We start from the raw sequence: 13,830 nt of genomic DNA, 5'->3' as shown, positions 1-13,830 counted from the left end.
TGCAAAAACAGCTGACTGTAATGAATGTAGAGGGCAGTGCAACCCCAAGAAGAAAGACATTTCAGCGGCAAACTGTGAGCTCTTATGAGAGAAACAGGCCCTCAGTCAGCCGTGATGATTTCTTTTGTTACCGATGTGGTGGTGATGGGCACATTGCCAGCCAGTGCCAAGAATCAGGAAACCCCCCGGAAGTGATCAGAAAGCTGCTCCATTCATTGAAGAGAGCCAAGAGTGGGAAGAGTGAGCCAAGTCCACATCCAACTGTGAGCAGAGATGCCTATTGCAAGAAGAGCCATGTTCGCAAACCTGCTCAAAGCAACCTTCCTAGTGGTTTGGTAGGCCCTGCCTCCACTATTTGCGTCAAGATCAATGGCCATTCATGTAATGCCTTATTGGACAGTGGATCTCAGGTCACGATAATATTTGACAAGTGGCAAAAGAAATATTTGCCCAATGTTCCCATCCACCCCATCACTGGTCTTTCGATATGGGGTTTGAGCTCCTCCAGCTACCCATATCAAGGCTACGTAGAAGTAGATGTGGAATTTCCAGCCACACTTACAGGAGTGAGTGAGTCTATCTCCGTGTTAGCATTAGTTTGTCCCGAGCCAAGTGGCCCAGACCATATTCCTGTCGTCATTGGGACAAATGCCAACTTATTCCATCGTTTAGCTGCTCTGTGCAAAGATGCTGACACCACAGATTCACAGGCTTGCTCTTTCAGAATTTTACCACAGCTAAAACAAGTGAAACTTTCCCATAGCCAAGAGATGGATGTGGAAGAGCCCAAAGGGGAAGTTAAATGGATGGGTCCAGGTCCTCTATCTGTTCCTGCCAGAGGTGAACGATATGTTGTCTGCAAAGTCGGATGCAGGGAACCCATCGAAAAAGACATTGTCATGGTTGAAACACCTCTTTCTGTGACGCTACCTGCTGGAGTGCTCGTTCAGCCGGTGGTGCTAACATCATCTGAGCTAAATGTCAACAGTTTTAAAGTACTGCTGAGAAATGAGACACTGAGAGAAGTCACTATGTTGGCCGGAACCGTCCTGGCTCATGTGTATCCCACTGACACAGTTATGATTGCCCAGAGACCTAAATCTACATCCAAGGTTCTTGATGAGACGTTGTTTGACTTTGGTGAATCTCCGATTCCAGAGGTCTGGAGAAAAAGGCTGCGTCAGAAGTTATCTAAAAGAGGTAATGCATTCTCTCTTGATGAGTGGGATGTGGGTCTCGCCAAGGGTGTGGAGCACCACATAAGACTCAGTGACCCCAGACCATTTAGAGAAAGATCCAGACGCATAGCCCCAGCGGATATAGATGACATACGCCGTCACCTGAAAGACCTGCTGGCAGCAGGCATCATCAAAGAATCCAGAAGTCCATATGCATCGCCAATAGTAATTGTCAGAAAGAAGAACGGAAGTGTACGCATGTGCACTGATTATCTCACGTTAAACAACAGAACAATCCCTGACCAGTACACCACTCCGCGGATTGATGATGCCTTGGATTGCCTGTCTGGTAGTCATTGGTTTTCTGTGCTAGACCTCCGGAGTGGGTACTACCAGATACCCATGTCTGAAGAAGACAGAGAAAAAACAGCATTCATATGTCCTCTAGGGTTCTATGAATTTCAACGGGAGCCCCGGCAACTTTCCAACGGTTGATGGAGAGAGCGTGGGTGACATGCATCTGCTCCAGGTGATTGTCTATTTAGATGACATCATTGTATTCGGACGAACCTTAGAGGAGCATGAAGAACGACTACTTAAAGTGCTTGACAGACTTGAAGAGTGTGGTCTGAAAATATCACTTGACAAGTGTCAGTTTTGTCAGCCACAAGTAAGGTATGTTGGACACATAGTTTCTGCACTAGGAACAGCCACCGATCCTGAGAAAGTGAGTGCTGTCAAGAATTGGAAGTTGCCTACAGATCTGAGATCTTTAAGATTGTTTCTCGGATTCTGCGGATACTACCGAAGGTTTGTTAAGAACTACTCAGCTATAGTTCGACCACTCACTGAGCTCACAAAGGGTTACCCTCCTAAGAATAGGCACAAGGCTGCCCAAGAGAAGAAGTATTACTTCAAAGAAGGAGAGCCTTTTGGGGAGCACTGGGACAAAGAGTGCACCAAGGCATTTCATAACATCATTCACTGCCTCACTCATGCCCCAGTGTTAGCCTTTGCTGACCCATCAAAACCATATGTACTCCATGTAGATGCAAGTCTGAATGGTTTAGGCGCTGTCCTCAATCAAGAATATCCTGATGGTCTGAGGCCTGTTGCTTTTGCAAGCCGCAAACTCAGTGCCCCTGAGCAGCGCTATCCCATTCATCAATTGGAATTTCTCGCATTGAAATGGGCGATCGTGGACAAGTTTCATGATTATCTTTATGGGGCTAAGTTCACAGTGAGAACAGATAATAACCCACTCACATACGTCCTAACAACGGCCAAGCTCAATGCAACTGGACATAGGTGGTTGTCAGCTCTTGCCACCTATGATTTCAAAGTCCAATACAGACCAGGTCGACACAATATTGATGCTGATCTGCTCTCATGTCAGTTACCATCCACTGAAGTGTCACCTGACTGGGATGAGATATCTTTCCCTGGGGTTAAAGCCATCTGCCAAATAACCACTCCATACCTGAAAACTGGGTCACACAGACTTATAGATCAATTAGGAGCCAATTCCAAGTGTGTTCCTAGCGTCTATGCCTGTCCGACACAGTTGGAGATAAGCGACTTGGAACAATTGAGCCACCATGAGCTGAGAAGAGCTCAAGAACAAGATTCAGTCATAGGTGCAGTAAAGAAAGCAGTCGAGACTGGCCAGTTTCAGTCTATGGCCAAGAATCAAGATCCAAGCATAGTGCTCCTGCAAAGACAAAGTCCCAAGCTGATTGTGAAGAATCACCTTCTCTTCAGAGTGGTGAACCAACAGTCTGGAGACAAAAGACAACAGTTAGTCTTACCTGAGAAATACCGTCGGATGGTCCTGCGCTCCCTACACAATGACACTGGACACCTTGGAGTTGAACGGACGACTGAACTCCTGAAGGAACGATTCTACTGGCCGAGAATGAACACTGAAATTGAGAGTTACGTCAAGAACTGTGGGAGATGCATCACAAGGAAGTCAATTCCACAACGAGCTGCTCCATTGGGTCAAATCACAAGTACAGGTCCACTTGACCTAGTTTGTATAGACTTCTTGTCTATTGAGCCAGACTCCCGAGGGATCGCAAATGTGTTGGTTGTAACAGATCATTTCACCCGCTACGCCCAAGATTTCCCGTGCAAAGATCAAAAAGCTATAACTGTAGCCAAGACCCTGTTTGAGAAATTCTTTGTGCATTATGGATTACCTTCGTGAATCCATTCCGATCAGGGGCGAGACTTCGAAAGTCGCCTTATCAAAGACCTTTTGGTGATGTTAGGCATCCGTAAGTCTCGAACCTCACCTTACCACCCGCAAGGTGATGCACAACCAGAAAGATTCAACAGGACGCTACTGTCAATGCTAGCAACTTTGGATCCCGCAAAAAGGTCACAAGGGAGTCAGAGCATCAGTCAACTAGTCCACGCGTACAACTGTACGAAGAATGAGGCTACTGGCTATTCGCCATACTTACACATGTTTGGAAGAGAAGCCCGCTTGCCCATTGATGTATGCTTTAACACTTCTGCTGATGGAAGGATGCAGTGAAGTACCAGCAGTATGTGGAGAGCATGAAAAAAGAACTGCAGAATGCGTACAAACTTGCATCCGAAGCTTCGCAAAAGAACCATGATAGAAACAAGAAAAACTTTGACAGAAGAGTGAGACATCATACTCTGGAACAAGGAGACAGAGTGTTGATAAAGAATCTGGGATTGACAGGAAAACACAAGTTACAGGATAGGTGGAATCCATTGCCATACATTGTTGTGAAGAAATTGCCAGACTTACCTGTTTACAGATTGAAACCTGAAAGAGGAATGGGAGGTATACGGACACTTCATAGAGACCACCTGTTAACCATAGGAGAGTCTGTGAGGTTGCCAACCCCCGAAGAGAGCAAAAAGACCCCTCATTGTCCTGTGACCAGAACCCAAACAAATCAGAAACGGGTAAGAATGGAAACAAGGAATGAGGAAGTCAGAGAAATGAATGCTGAAGATGGATTTGAAGGGTCCTCATCTGATGAGGAACATAATGGGTCGTATTTCCCTCTGAGAGATGATGTGAGCGAACTGTTCAGATCGATACCTTCTGCTGTTCCTGAGAAAGAAACCTTACCTGAGAGTACCCCAGTGTCTGATGACTTGAAGCAAAGCCATGCTCAAGAAGTTGGAGAAGCTGGAGAAACACCTGTGGATGATGATGCTGGAAGTAGTCTACAACCACAACCAGACCCTGTGGACGCCTCAGAGTCTGAAGGGGGAGAACGTCCTGCTGAGTGTGAAGTGGTTGAAGATGAAGTGCCTGTGGAAGAACTTACCTGTGAAAGACGTCCTAAAAGACAGGTAAAACCTGTGACACGCTTTACATATGATGAGGTAAAGCCAGTCAATAAGCCCCTTACTGTGGTTCATATAAGTCAAGAGCCTGAGAAGAGGAAGTGCAAAACACTTTGGTGTCATCCCATGGCCCAATGATTTAGATGCTCTCTTGCTAATCCTTGCCCCGAAAGAAGAGGACGTATTCATGTCTAAATATAGCGCATGAGGACATGCTAGTTTTCAGAAGGGGGAGGGTGTAGCACAGTGCTAAAAAGCATTTAAGTTAACTAAGTGCTAAATAACTTAAATTGAAATTATTTTAAAGTTATACAATATTAGAATTTAGAAGCACAAGAAACAAATTTATTGTAGTTCATATCCATTCTATTCATTTTAGATAAAATAAAAGGGAGTTGTAGTTTGATATACAATTGTGTTTGTTTCAAGTATGTGTTTAATTTATTCTAAGAGTTTTTGTTTAAAGAATTTCATTGGTGAAGTGAAATGTATAATGTAACATGTAATATTTTGATGTTTGGTGGTAAAAAAAATATTTTACTATATGATTTTTGTATGCATGGAGTGACGTGAGGTGAAAGGGCGGAACCCGGAGAAAAAAAAAGACGATATAGCTGAGGAGAAGTTGCGTCGAGGATTTGCTCCATGCTTTAGAGGTTAAACTGAAAAATAGAACGTGACAAACGTTGTATATTTGCCAGTTGGACTTTGTTTAGGTCTTGTGCACACAAATCGGACTGAATTGTGAACTTGGAAGCCGAACACTTTGTAGTTGTTGACGGTTTGCTGAAGTTAACGTCTCGTCACTGAGAGGATGCCTGTCGCGTGAGTGATTGTCAGCCCCTGGTCATCACGCGTGAGAGACTGCCTGTGACGGTGTGGTAATTCGACGGAAGAACCACCACTTGGGATTAAGGTATTTTTTTATTTTTTATTTTGCTCCAAAGGGAGTGAAGGGGTCATTTTGTTTGGCCACACCGAACACAAGCGACGCTCCAGGCCTGCAACGTTTAGCTGTTAAGTTTTAGCTCATTTGCCGGCAAGGACTGGGGTGGGTGAATCACGGGTAGTGTGTGTGTGTGTGTGTTTGTGTGTGCGTGTGGGCCCGCGTGTGTGTTTCAAGATGTGTTATGTGCTGTATTTTAGCCTACAAGTTTTTTAGCTTACTACATTTTGAGGCTATTGAGGTCAGAAAGTGTTCATCACTTTCTTTCTTCTGCAGAACACAAATTATCATTTTTAGAAGAATATTTCAGCTCTGCAAGTCCATACAATGCAAGTGAATGGGTGCCAAAATGTTGACGCTCCAAAAATCACATAAAGGCATCATAAAAGTAATCCAAATGACTCCAATGTTCTAATCCATATTTTCAGAAGTGATATGATAGGTGTGAGTGAGAAACACACAATATTTATTGATTTTTTCTAGAAATTCTTCTCCCTGCCCAATAGGGGGCGATATGCATGAAGAACGTGAAGAACCAAAAACATTGGAAGAAGAACATGAAAGTGATCTGTTTCTTACCGAAACCTGTCACACCACTTCTGAAGGCATCGATTTAACCACTGGAGTCTTATGGATTACTTTTATGCTGATTTATGTGATTTGTGGAGCTTTACATTTTTGGCACCTGTTCACTTGCATTGTATGGGCCAAAAGTACTGAGAAGTTATTCTAAAAAATCTTCATTTGTGTTCAGCAGATGAAAGAAAGTCATACACATCTGAGATGGCATGAGGGTGAGCAAATAATGAGAGACTTTTCAGTTTTGGGTGAATTATCCCTTTAATAAAGGCATGTGAAGAGCACTTTCATTACCTGCACCTCTCTTTCTCTCTCTCCTTAGCACACTGAGTCTTCGATACTTCACATATGGAATACTGTTTGGCTGTGGCTCGTCGTTTGCGTTTCAGCCCTCTCTGGTGATCCTGGGGCATTATTTCCGGCAAAGACTGGGGCTCGCCAACGGCGTGGTGACGGCAGGCAGCAGCCTCTTCTCTATGGGGCTTCCTGTGCTGATTAAGAAAGTAGTAGGACCTATGGGCCTCGCTAGAACATTCCAGGTCCTCAGTATCTTCATGCTGGTCCAGTCGCTGCACCTTCCGCCCTCTCATGCCCAGTGGAAGGAGACCGATGCCAGGCATGGGGATGGAGGGAGGTCCTCCGTCTGGCTTTGAGTCAGCGAGCAAGTGGCAGAAGGTCCTGGTGAAAGTGAGGAAGTACTTTAATGTGCGTGTGTTCAGAGTGTTGACCTATCGGGTGTGGGCTTTCGGCGTCGCCACGGCAGTGCTGGGATACTTTGTGCCATACGTACACCTGGTGAGTTGAGATTGAGGGTTAAAGGATTAGTCAAACTCTGTCATCAATAACATCTGATCCATTTCTTCCGTTTGCTAGATCAGTACTGCAGCTGTGTGACCAGAATGTGTGAAGGAGTTCAGTCTTTGAAGCACTCAGAGTCTTATCTGCTTTGCTGATTAACGGTGCCCAGCCGGATGCTGTTTTCACAACTAGGGCTGCCTGCCTCTTCCAGTCCCCTCCCTGCTTCTTGTATCTGGCTCCGCTTAAACACACAGCTAGAATGCAGGGGTCTGTTGCTAATACTTCTTGAATTTTTTCAGTTTGTACCTTTTCACGATGATTACTGCTTATGACCACACGATGGGGTTCACTCTGCACACAGGCTGTGTTATTCTTTGTGGTTGGCCTTGCTCTTCCACTGATAATGGTACTTGGTGTTCAAACTTGACATCAGCGTTTATTGACATTGACTCGGAGCAATCTCCTCCTGTTGCTGATTCTCCTGCGATGTGGGCGGAACTTTCCTGCAATGGTTGGCATGAACCTACGTAGCTCTCTCTGCGACCTTCACTGCCGTGTGAGTTGTCAGTAGCACTTGGAATGGTCCCAGCCACCTTTTCGTCTTCCAGCTCTTTCTCCTCAGGTCATGAATCACAACGAAATCACTAGGCCTGATTTTGTGCAGGAAGGTTTTAGCAACCTTTCCCTGAGCAGCTTTCACCTGAACACAAACATTGGACAAACATTTTTTTGCAATAATTCAACATGTCATTCTCACACAACCATCGCAACCATCCCCACTTTTGATACATGGTCTAACCCGTGTATCAACTTTCCATAAAGAAGTGTTTGGGTAAACGAGGCATGCCATCACAGCTTATCCACACATTCTCCTTAAAACTACAGCCTGGAAAAAGTTTGCATGCTCTGTAAACAAGAAGAAATGTCGAGGCTATTGTCAGATATCAAAGCACACGTAGTTTCTTTTGTCTCCATCGCTGCCTCGGCCTTTGCTGCCGCGTCTGCTCATGCGTTTCCTGTTGAGGCTGAACTGTTATCGTTAGTGTGCTCTGCGCATTTGCAAATCGCGACCTTGTCTGGTAAAAGAATGGCCTCCAAAAGCTCAGACACAAGAGATGTGTTTAATATTGGACGACCATCTGACTTCAGAAATTTTCGGTGCTTCCATAAAGCACCAAAATCGTGTGTTACCCCAAAGGCATAACGCGAATCTGTGTAAATTGTCACACATTTGTCTGCCATAAGTTTACATGCTTCTGTTAAAGCAGTTTGCCAGATGTCACGACCTCAAATTCAGTGGTTATCGCGTAACCAACCTTATTCTTTCCTGTTTGTGGATCTTTGGAAGCCGACCCATCCACAAAGAGGATATTGTCACAATTGTCTAATGGCGTGTCTAATAGATCTGGACGCGGTGTGCACACCTGTTCAAGCGCTGACAGAAAACTGTGGGGATGCTCCTCTGTGGGGAGAAGTGTGGCAGGATTCAAAGTTGTGCATCTTTTAACAGTTATGTTTGGCATGTCCAATAAAATTGTGTGGTACCTCAGCCATCGGGATGTAGATAAATGTGACGTTCTCTGTTCTTGCAAAATCCTGGAGACTGCGTGTGGAACCATCGAAGTTAAATCAGAATACCTCACAAATTCCCTGGATGCCAGTACTGCCAGTTCAGCAGCCGCCACAGACCTCAAACGGTGTGGTAGACCTGCTGCTACTGCATCAAGTTTGGTTGAAAAATATGCCACAGGTCGCAGTCTGTCTCCATGAGTCTGCAAAATAACAGAATGCCTCCTCGGCTTTGCTTGTCCAAACAAGCTTGTCACATGACCTCAGCCCTTTCCCTGTCATCAGGGCTCATAAAGGCTGTTCAAGAATGGCATAATTGGAATAAATGTACGACAATATGCACACATTCCTAAAAATGACAATAGTTGTTTTTTCGTAATTGGTTTTGGCACATCTTTTATGGCCTGTACACGTTTGTCACAGATGGATTTACTGTTTGGTCTGATAACATGTCCTAAAAACTTTATTTCCTGTTTCACAAACTGCAATTTTGAAAGACTGACTTTGTGTCCCTCTCCTTCTTGGTGCTTCAAAAGGGACACAGAGTCAGCCACACACGTAGCTTCTGCGTGTGCACAGATCAACAAATCATCCACGTACTGTAACAAAGCCATTCCAGCTGTCAGTGTTAAGGGTTCAAGGCTTCTTCGAAGCGCTTCATTATAGATCGTCGGGGATTCAGCGTACCCCTGGCACAATCGTGTGAACGTATAACCATTATTGTCAAAATCAAACGCAAAGCAAAACTGACATTTCTGGTCCACTGGGACACTAAAGAAAGCATTAGCCAAATCCACCACAGTAAAATACATTGAATTTTGCGGAATTTGTGACAAAATTGTGTAAGGGTTTGATACACGTGCCGCCCTAGCAATGACAGCTGAATTTACGGCCTGAAGATCTTGCACAAATCGCCACTCAGTCGGTGAATTTTTGTCTCTTATTTTCTTCACAGGGAAGATTGGAGAGCGCACTGGAGAATCATGACATGGTATAATTATGCCCTCTTTCAATAAGGAGTCAAAAACTGGCATAATACCCTGCAGTGCCTCTCATTTGAAGGGGTATTGCGCTTGACACGGTCTGTAATCTGATTTTGGGGTGATTACAACTGGTTCACAGCCTTTGATTAAACCCACATCATATTTGTGTTTTGCCCACAACCTATTAGGTACTTCTGTCAGAGCAGGGTGAATGTCTGAGACAGAAGCAGCCCCCACCCCATGTTTCTCCACCGCACTCTTCACAATAGCAGTTACAGTTCTCTGTACCTCAATCTCAAAATCACATTTTGACATGAATGCTCCTACACTTCTGCTGTGTTTCACCTCTGCACTTATTTCAGCCCAATCTGTTGCTTTCATGCATTCTCTCACAAAAGGGCCCAGATCTGCCCACAGCTGCTCTTTGGCCTTGATCGCTGATAAATATGGCACAGTGTCCCCTGCTATCAAATAGAACCGCATTTGTTTTTCTGTCAGGCAAGCTGAGAGCGCACACACATTTTCTGTCCAGAAAATCTTATCAAATTTCACACTCTCATTTTCTACCCTGTTAAACCACCCCTATTCATATTGTGGTTCCCGTTCAATTACGACATGCGACGTGCAATGCAATTGGTCAGGCGTCATATTTTCTGTGTTACATGACATTGTTCGATCTTTTGCCAATTTCAAGATCATTTTTGCCCAATCATCATTTTTCGCACGCCATTCATATGCCCACTGCGGTTAAAATTTAGAACAACATATTTGTGGTTCTTCCTCAATGCTCAAAGGAACAAAGGAACGTAAGGGTCAAATTCAATTCACACATTAAATCTCTGGCCATTAGAGGTACCGGACAAGCTGGTGAACACAGAAACGCATGTTTGGAGGTCAGCTGTCCACTCTTCCAATCAATGTAACTTGCTTTCACCGCTTGCACGATCTCAGGTCTCCTTCACTGTCCGAGTCGGGAGGAGCTGCTTGTGGTGCTTGTCTTCTGGGCGGAGAGCAGTCGAGGTCGGGTTCAGTTCAGGGCTTTCAGCTCCGCCACGGGATAGTGATGATTATACGCTGGCGGCGCCGGAACAATCGCTGTTGCATGTGGGGAAACACAAACATACTTTCATTAGTTCATTTCTGGTGGTGTTGACACACAAACAGATCTTTCACACATTTTATTTTAGTTTTTTCCTACACTTTTTCCTACATGCTAATTCTTTCTGCATTTGCTTTTGTTCTCTTCTATCTGCTTCCTTAAGCCAACAGCCCACTGTCTGTTCACATTTTTTACACACATGTTGAACGCAGCCACAACAACCTTTTTGTGCCTCGCTGCCCTGTTCCACTGATTCTCGCACCACTCTCAGTATAGTCGTGCTCAGTGTTCCCTCTCCTGGAGAAATCATGGTATTTGATCAGATTCTCTATGTCCTGCATACATTTTCGCCTATAGTTTTTTCTCATTTGACAGAAAACCGGTGTATCAAATTTGGCAAGCTTGCATTGAGACCTTCCCATACTGGCTGTTTCTGCTTCTCTGTGGATTTACCGTTCGACAAACGTCTAATAATCTGTCGGACGTCTCCAACAGATCTGATTTCTTAACGCAAGATCAGATAAGGGTGCACTTCCTAGTGCTTTGTTAATTACGGTTTACTCAAAATCTTTCTCTGGAGTACGGCCCAGCGCTCAGTATTTTAGCTAACCTAATTAAACCATTTTTGCGAGAACTACATCTCTGTTTAGAAAACCTCTTGTCCTGTTCATAGGTCTTAGTTTCTGCTCAAGAACCTCTTGTACTCGCACCACAGAAAACACTCTCAGCCACTATGGTTCACTCACTCTTATACCAAATGAAAATAATTTAGTCATCTCTTATCAGAGATATTTGGGTTGCCACGGGTTCATTTTCATTTGATTCCAGTGGAGTTTCTCCTGGCCCTGATATGGTCGAACCCTCTCTCTGAAGCTTGCGAGGTAGAGCTGGAACTTCTCAGTCCAGGTGGCCAAACACCGTCCACTCTCAGGTCCAGAAGGCACTTCCAAGGTATCCCACTATGCTGACACCAAATTGTTGTCGCAAAAAATTATTAACCAACCATTATCACTGCGTAAGAGACACTCTGAATCAAACAGTCTTTTAAAAAAATTTATTCTTGAAAGTAGGACCCAGTCATTACACAGGAAATACTCTGTGACATGAGTCGAAAAGGGAAGGGCTGGGCTGTTTTTTATACCTCTTTTCCCCAAGGTCTCCAACAGAAGCAGATCTTCCCCCTCTACATTCCTTAGATACAGGGACTAGGCTACTAGCATTAAAATTTCTACAACAGCCTCAATTGTTGATATCAGTAATCAAAGGCATTTTTAAGCAGGGGCACAATGAGATACAACAAAGACTATGAGGCACACTAGATCACAGCTCCAAGTAAGTCCAAGAAGCAAACAGAAATGCAGCATTTTCTTCTAATCACAGTTTAACAGCAAACTGAAAAACCCAACCTCCTCGGAAATGGATAACATGCACTGTAAAATCTTTTGTTTTACAGTTGGTGCAAAGGGGTGTAAAAACGTGTAAATGATCACTGGGAAGACATAGCAGGAGATGGAGCTGAAGACTTTGAGAAGGACATTTTTGCTTGTATGGAAGGACCTAAATGAAAACATATGGAGCGCTTCACGTTTCGCTAAGCTGAAACCCATCTTCGGGTGAATGTTTTGAATTGTTTCAGACGGACCAGCGTCATGATTGGCCGCCGGATGATTTGTTTCATGATGCACCGCCCATTCTGCCCTCGGCTTATTGGACGGTCGACGAAATGTTTCAGGGGCGCGCGTCTCTTCCATTGGCCGCGTGTCTCTCCCATTGGCCGAGAGGGCTCCTCGCCTGCCATTGGCGAAATCCTTCACTGTAGATATTTATTTGTAAATGTGTGCATATTTATTCACTGTAATAGTTATTTATTTGTTAATGTGTGAATAAATGAAGGAAATCCTTAATGTAGATATTTATTTGTTAATGTGTGAATAAATGAAGGAAATCCTTCACTGTAGATATTTATTTGTTAATGTGTGAATAAATGAATTAAATCCTTCACTCTAAAAAGTGATTTTTATATAAATATCCTGTTTCTATATACTTATTATTTGCCTTTTAATTAAACAGTCCTAAATGTTTGTTCTTTATTTAGAATGTTTATCTGCCTTCATAAAGGTCATGTAAATTGTCTTACCCATTTATTTTATTTGTATTACTAATTTTTGCCCCTATTTATTAATTTGGATTATAATGTTATTAAATTGTTATACACATTTTTTTGGGAACCTTGATTCATTTAATAGAAATAAAACCCTTAAAAACATCTTTAAGTCAAACACAGTCTGTTTGTTTTCAGTTTTATTTATTAAGTAGTTCACACCACAAACAAAATATAAAAAATATATATAAATGTTAACAAAATACTAATACAAATATTTTTTAAATCGTTTAACAGAAAACTTAAACAACAGAAACTATTTAAAAGCACACAGTACAAAATTAACAAAGATAAATGAAAGATAACAGAATATACAGCCATTTATTTGTAATAATCGTTTTAATAGTGACACAAACAATAAAAACTGTACAAATATTTCTTAAGTTTGTATCGTCAGGCACAAAATTTCATTTTTCAAAATTTCCTTACCATCTCAGCAAGGTGGTAAGGACCAGGAAGGAACCTTGCCACTTTGAATACAGTTCACTACAGAAATCTTTGGGCTATTTATACTAGGGATTGACAATGATTGACGTAATAGCTCACTAAGTTTAGGGATAAGGTAACAAAGTTTTAATACTTACAAATGATGCATTTAGACATTATGTAAGAAAACATCTATGAGCCAAAAAAGGGGTAGATACACTTGATGAAGTAATAGAGCACAGAACATCAGTGGCAGTGGGTGTGGCCTCTATTTTGCTCATTTTATGAAAAGATACTACAGTAAGCAGATTGATGCCAGAAACACCCTGGCTGGAAGTGGACCCATCTGGTGATTAACAAGAAACCCAATGTGGTGCAAGTAAAAATATGAGAGAGTCTTTGAGAGGATTTTATAACTGTTTCTAAACATACATTGAAAGCATAGAAATGACATGCTTTAAACCAATAATTGAACAACAGCAAATATCACAACGTATATTGAACACTTAAAAGAAATCACTGAGCCAAGTTCCTACTAGGTGGTAACAGTCTGAGGACACATCGTTGGACATTGAAAGTCCAACGCCTGTTGAAAAAGCTACATGTGCATTGCTGGATAATGATAGGAGTTCTTTTAGCACTATCTCCTTTACAACGGTGTAACACAGTTGAAGGATGGGCAAGGAGGAGGCGAGAACCGGCTTGTCAACATAAATTATATTTTAATGAGAAACTTAAACTCAAAACACATAAAC

The sequence above is a fragment of the Xyrauchen texanus genome, chromosome 10 (genome assembly GCF_025860055.1).
Source record: "Xyrauchen texanus isolate HMW12.3.18 chromosome 10, RBS_HiC_50CHRs, whole genome shotgun sequence".
Classification (NCBI taxonomy): domain Eukaryota; kingdom Metazoa; phylum Chordata; class Actinopteri; order Cypriniformes; family Catostomidae; genus Xyrauchen; species Xyrauchen texanus.
Note: the sequence above shows the minus strand (reverse complement) of the source record.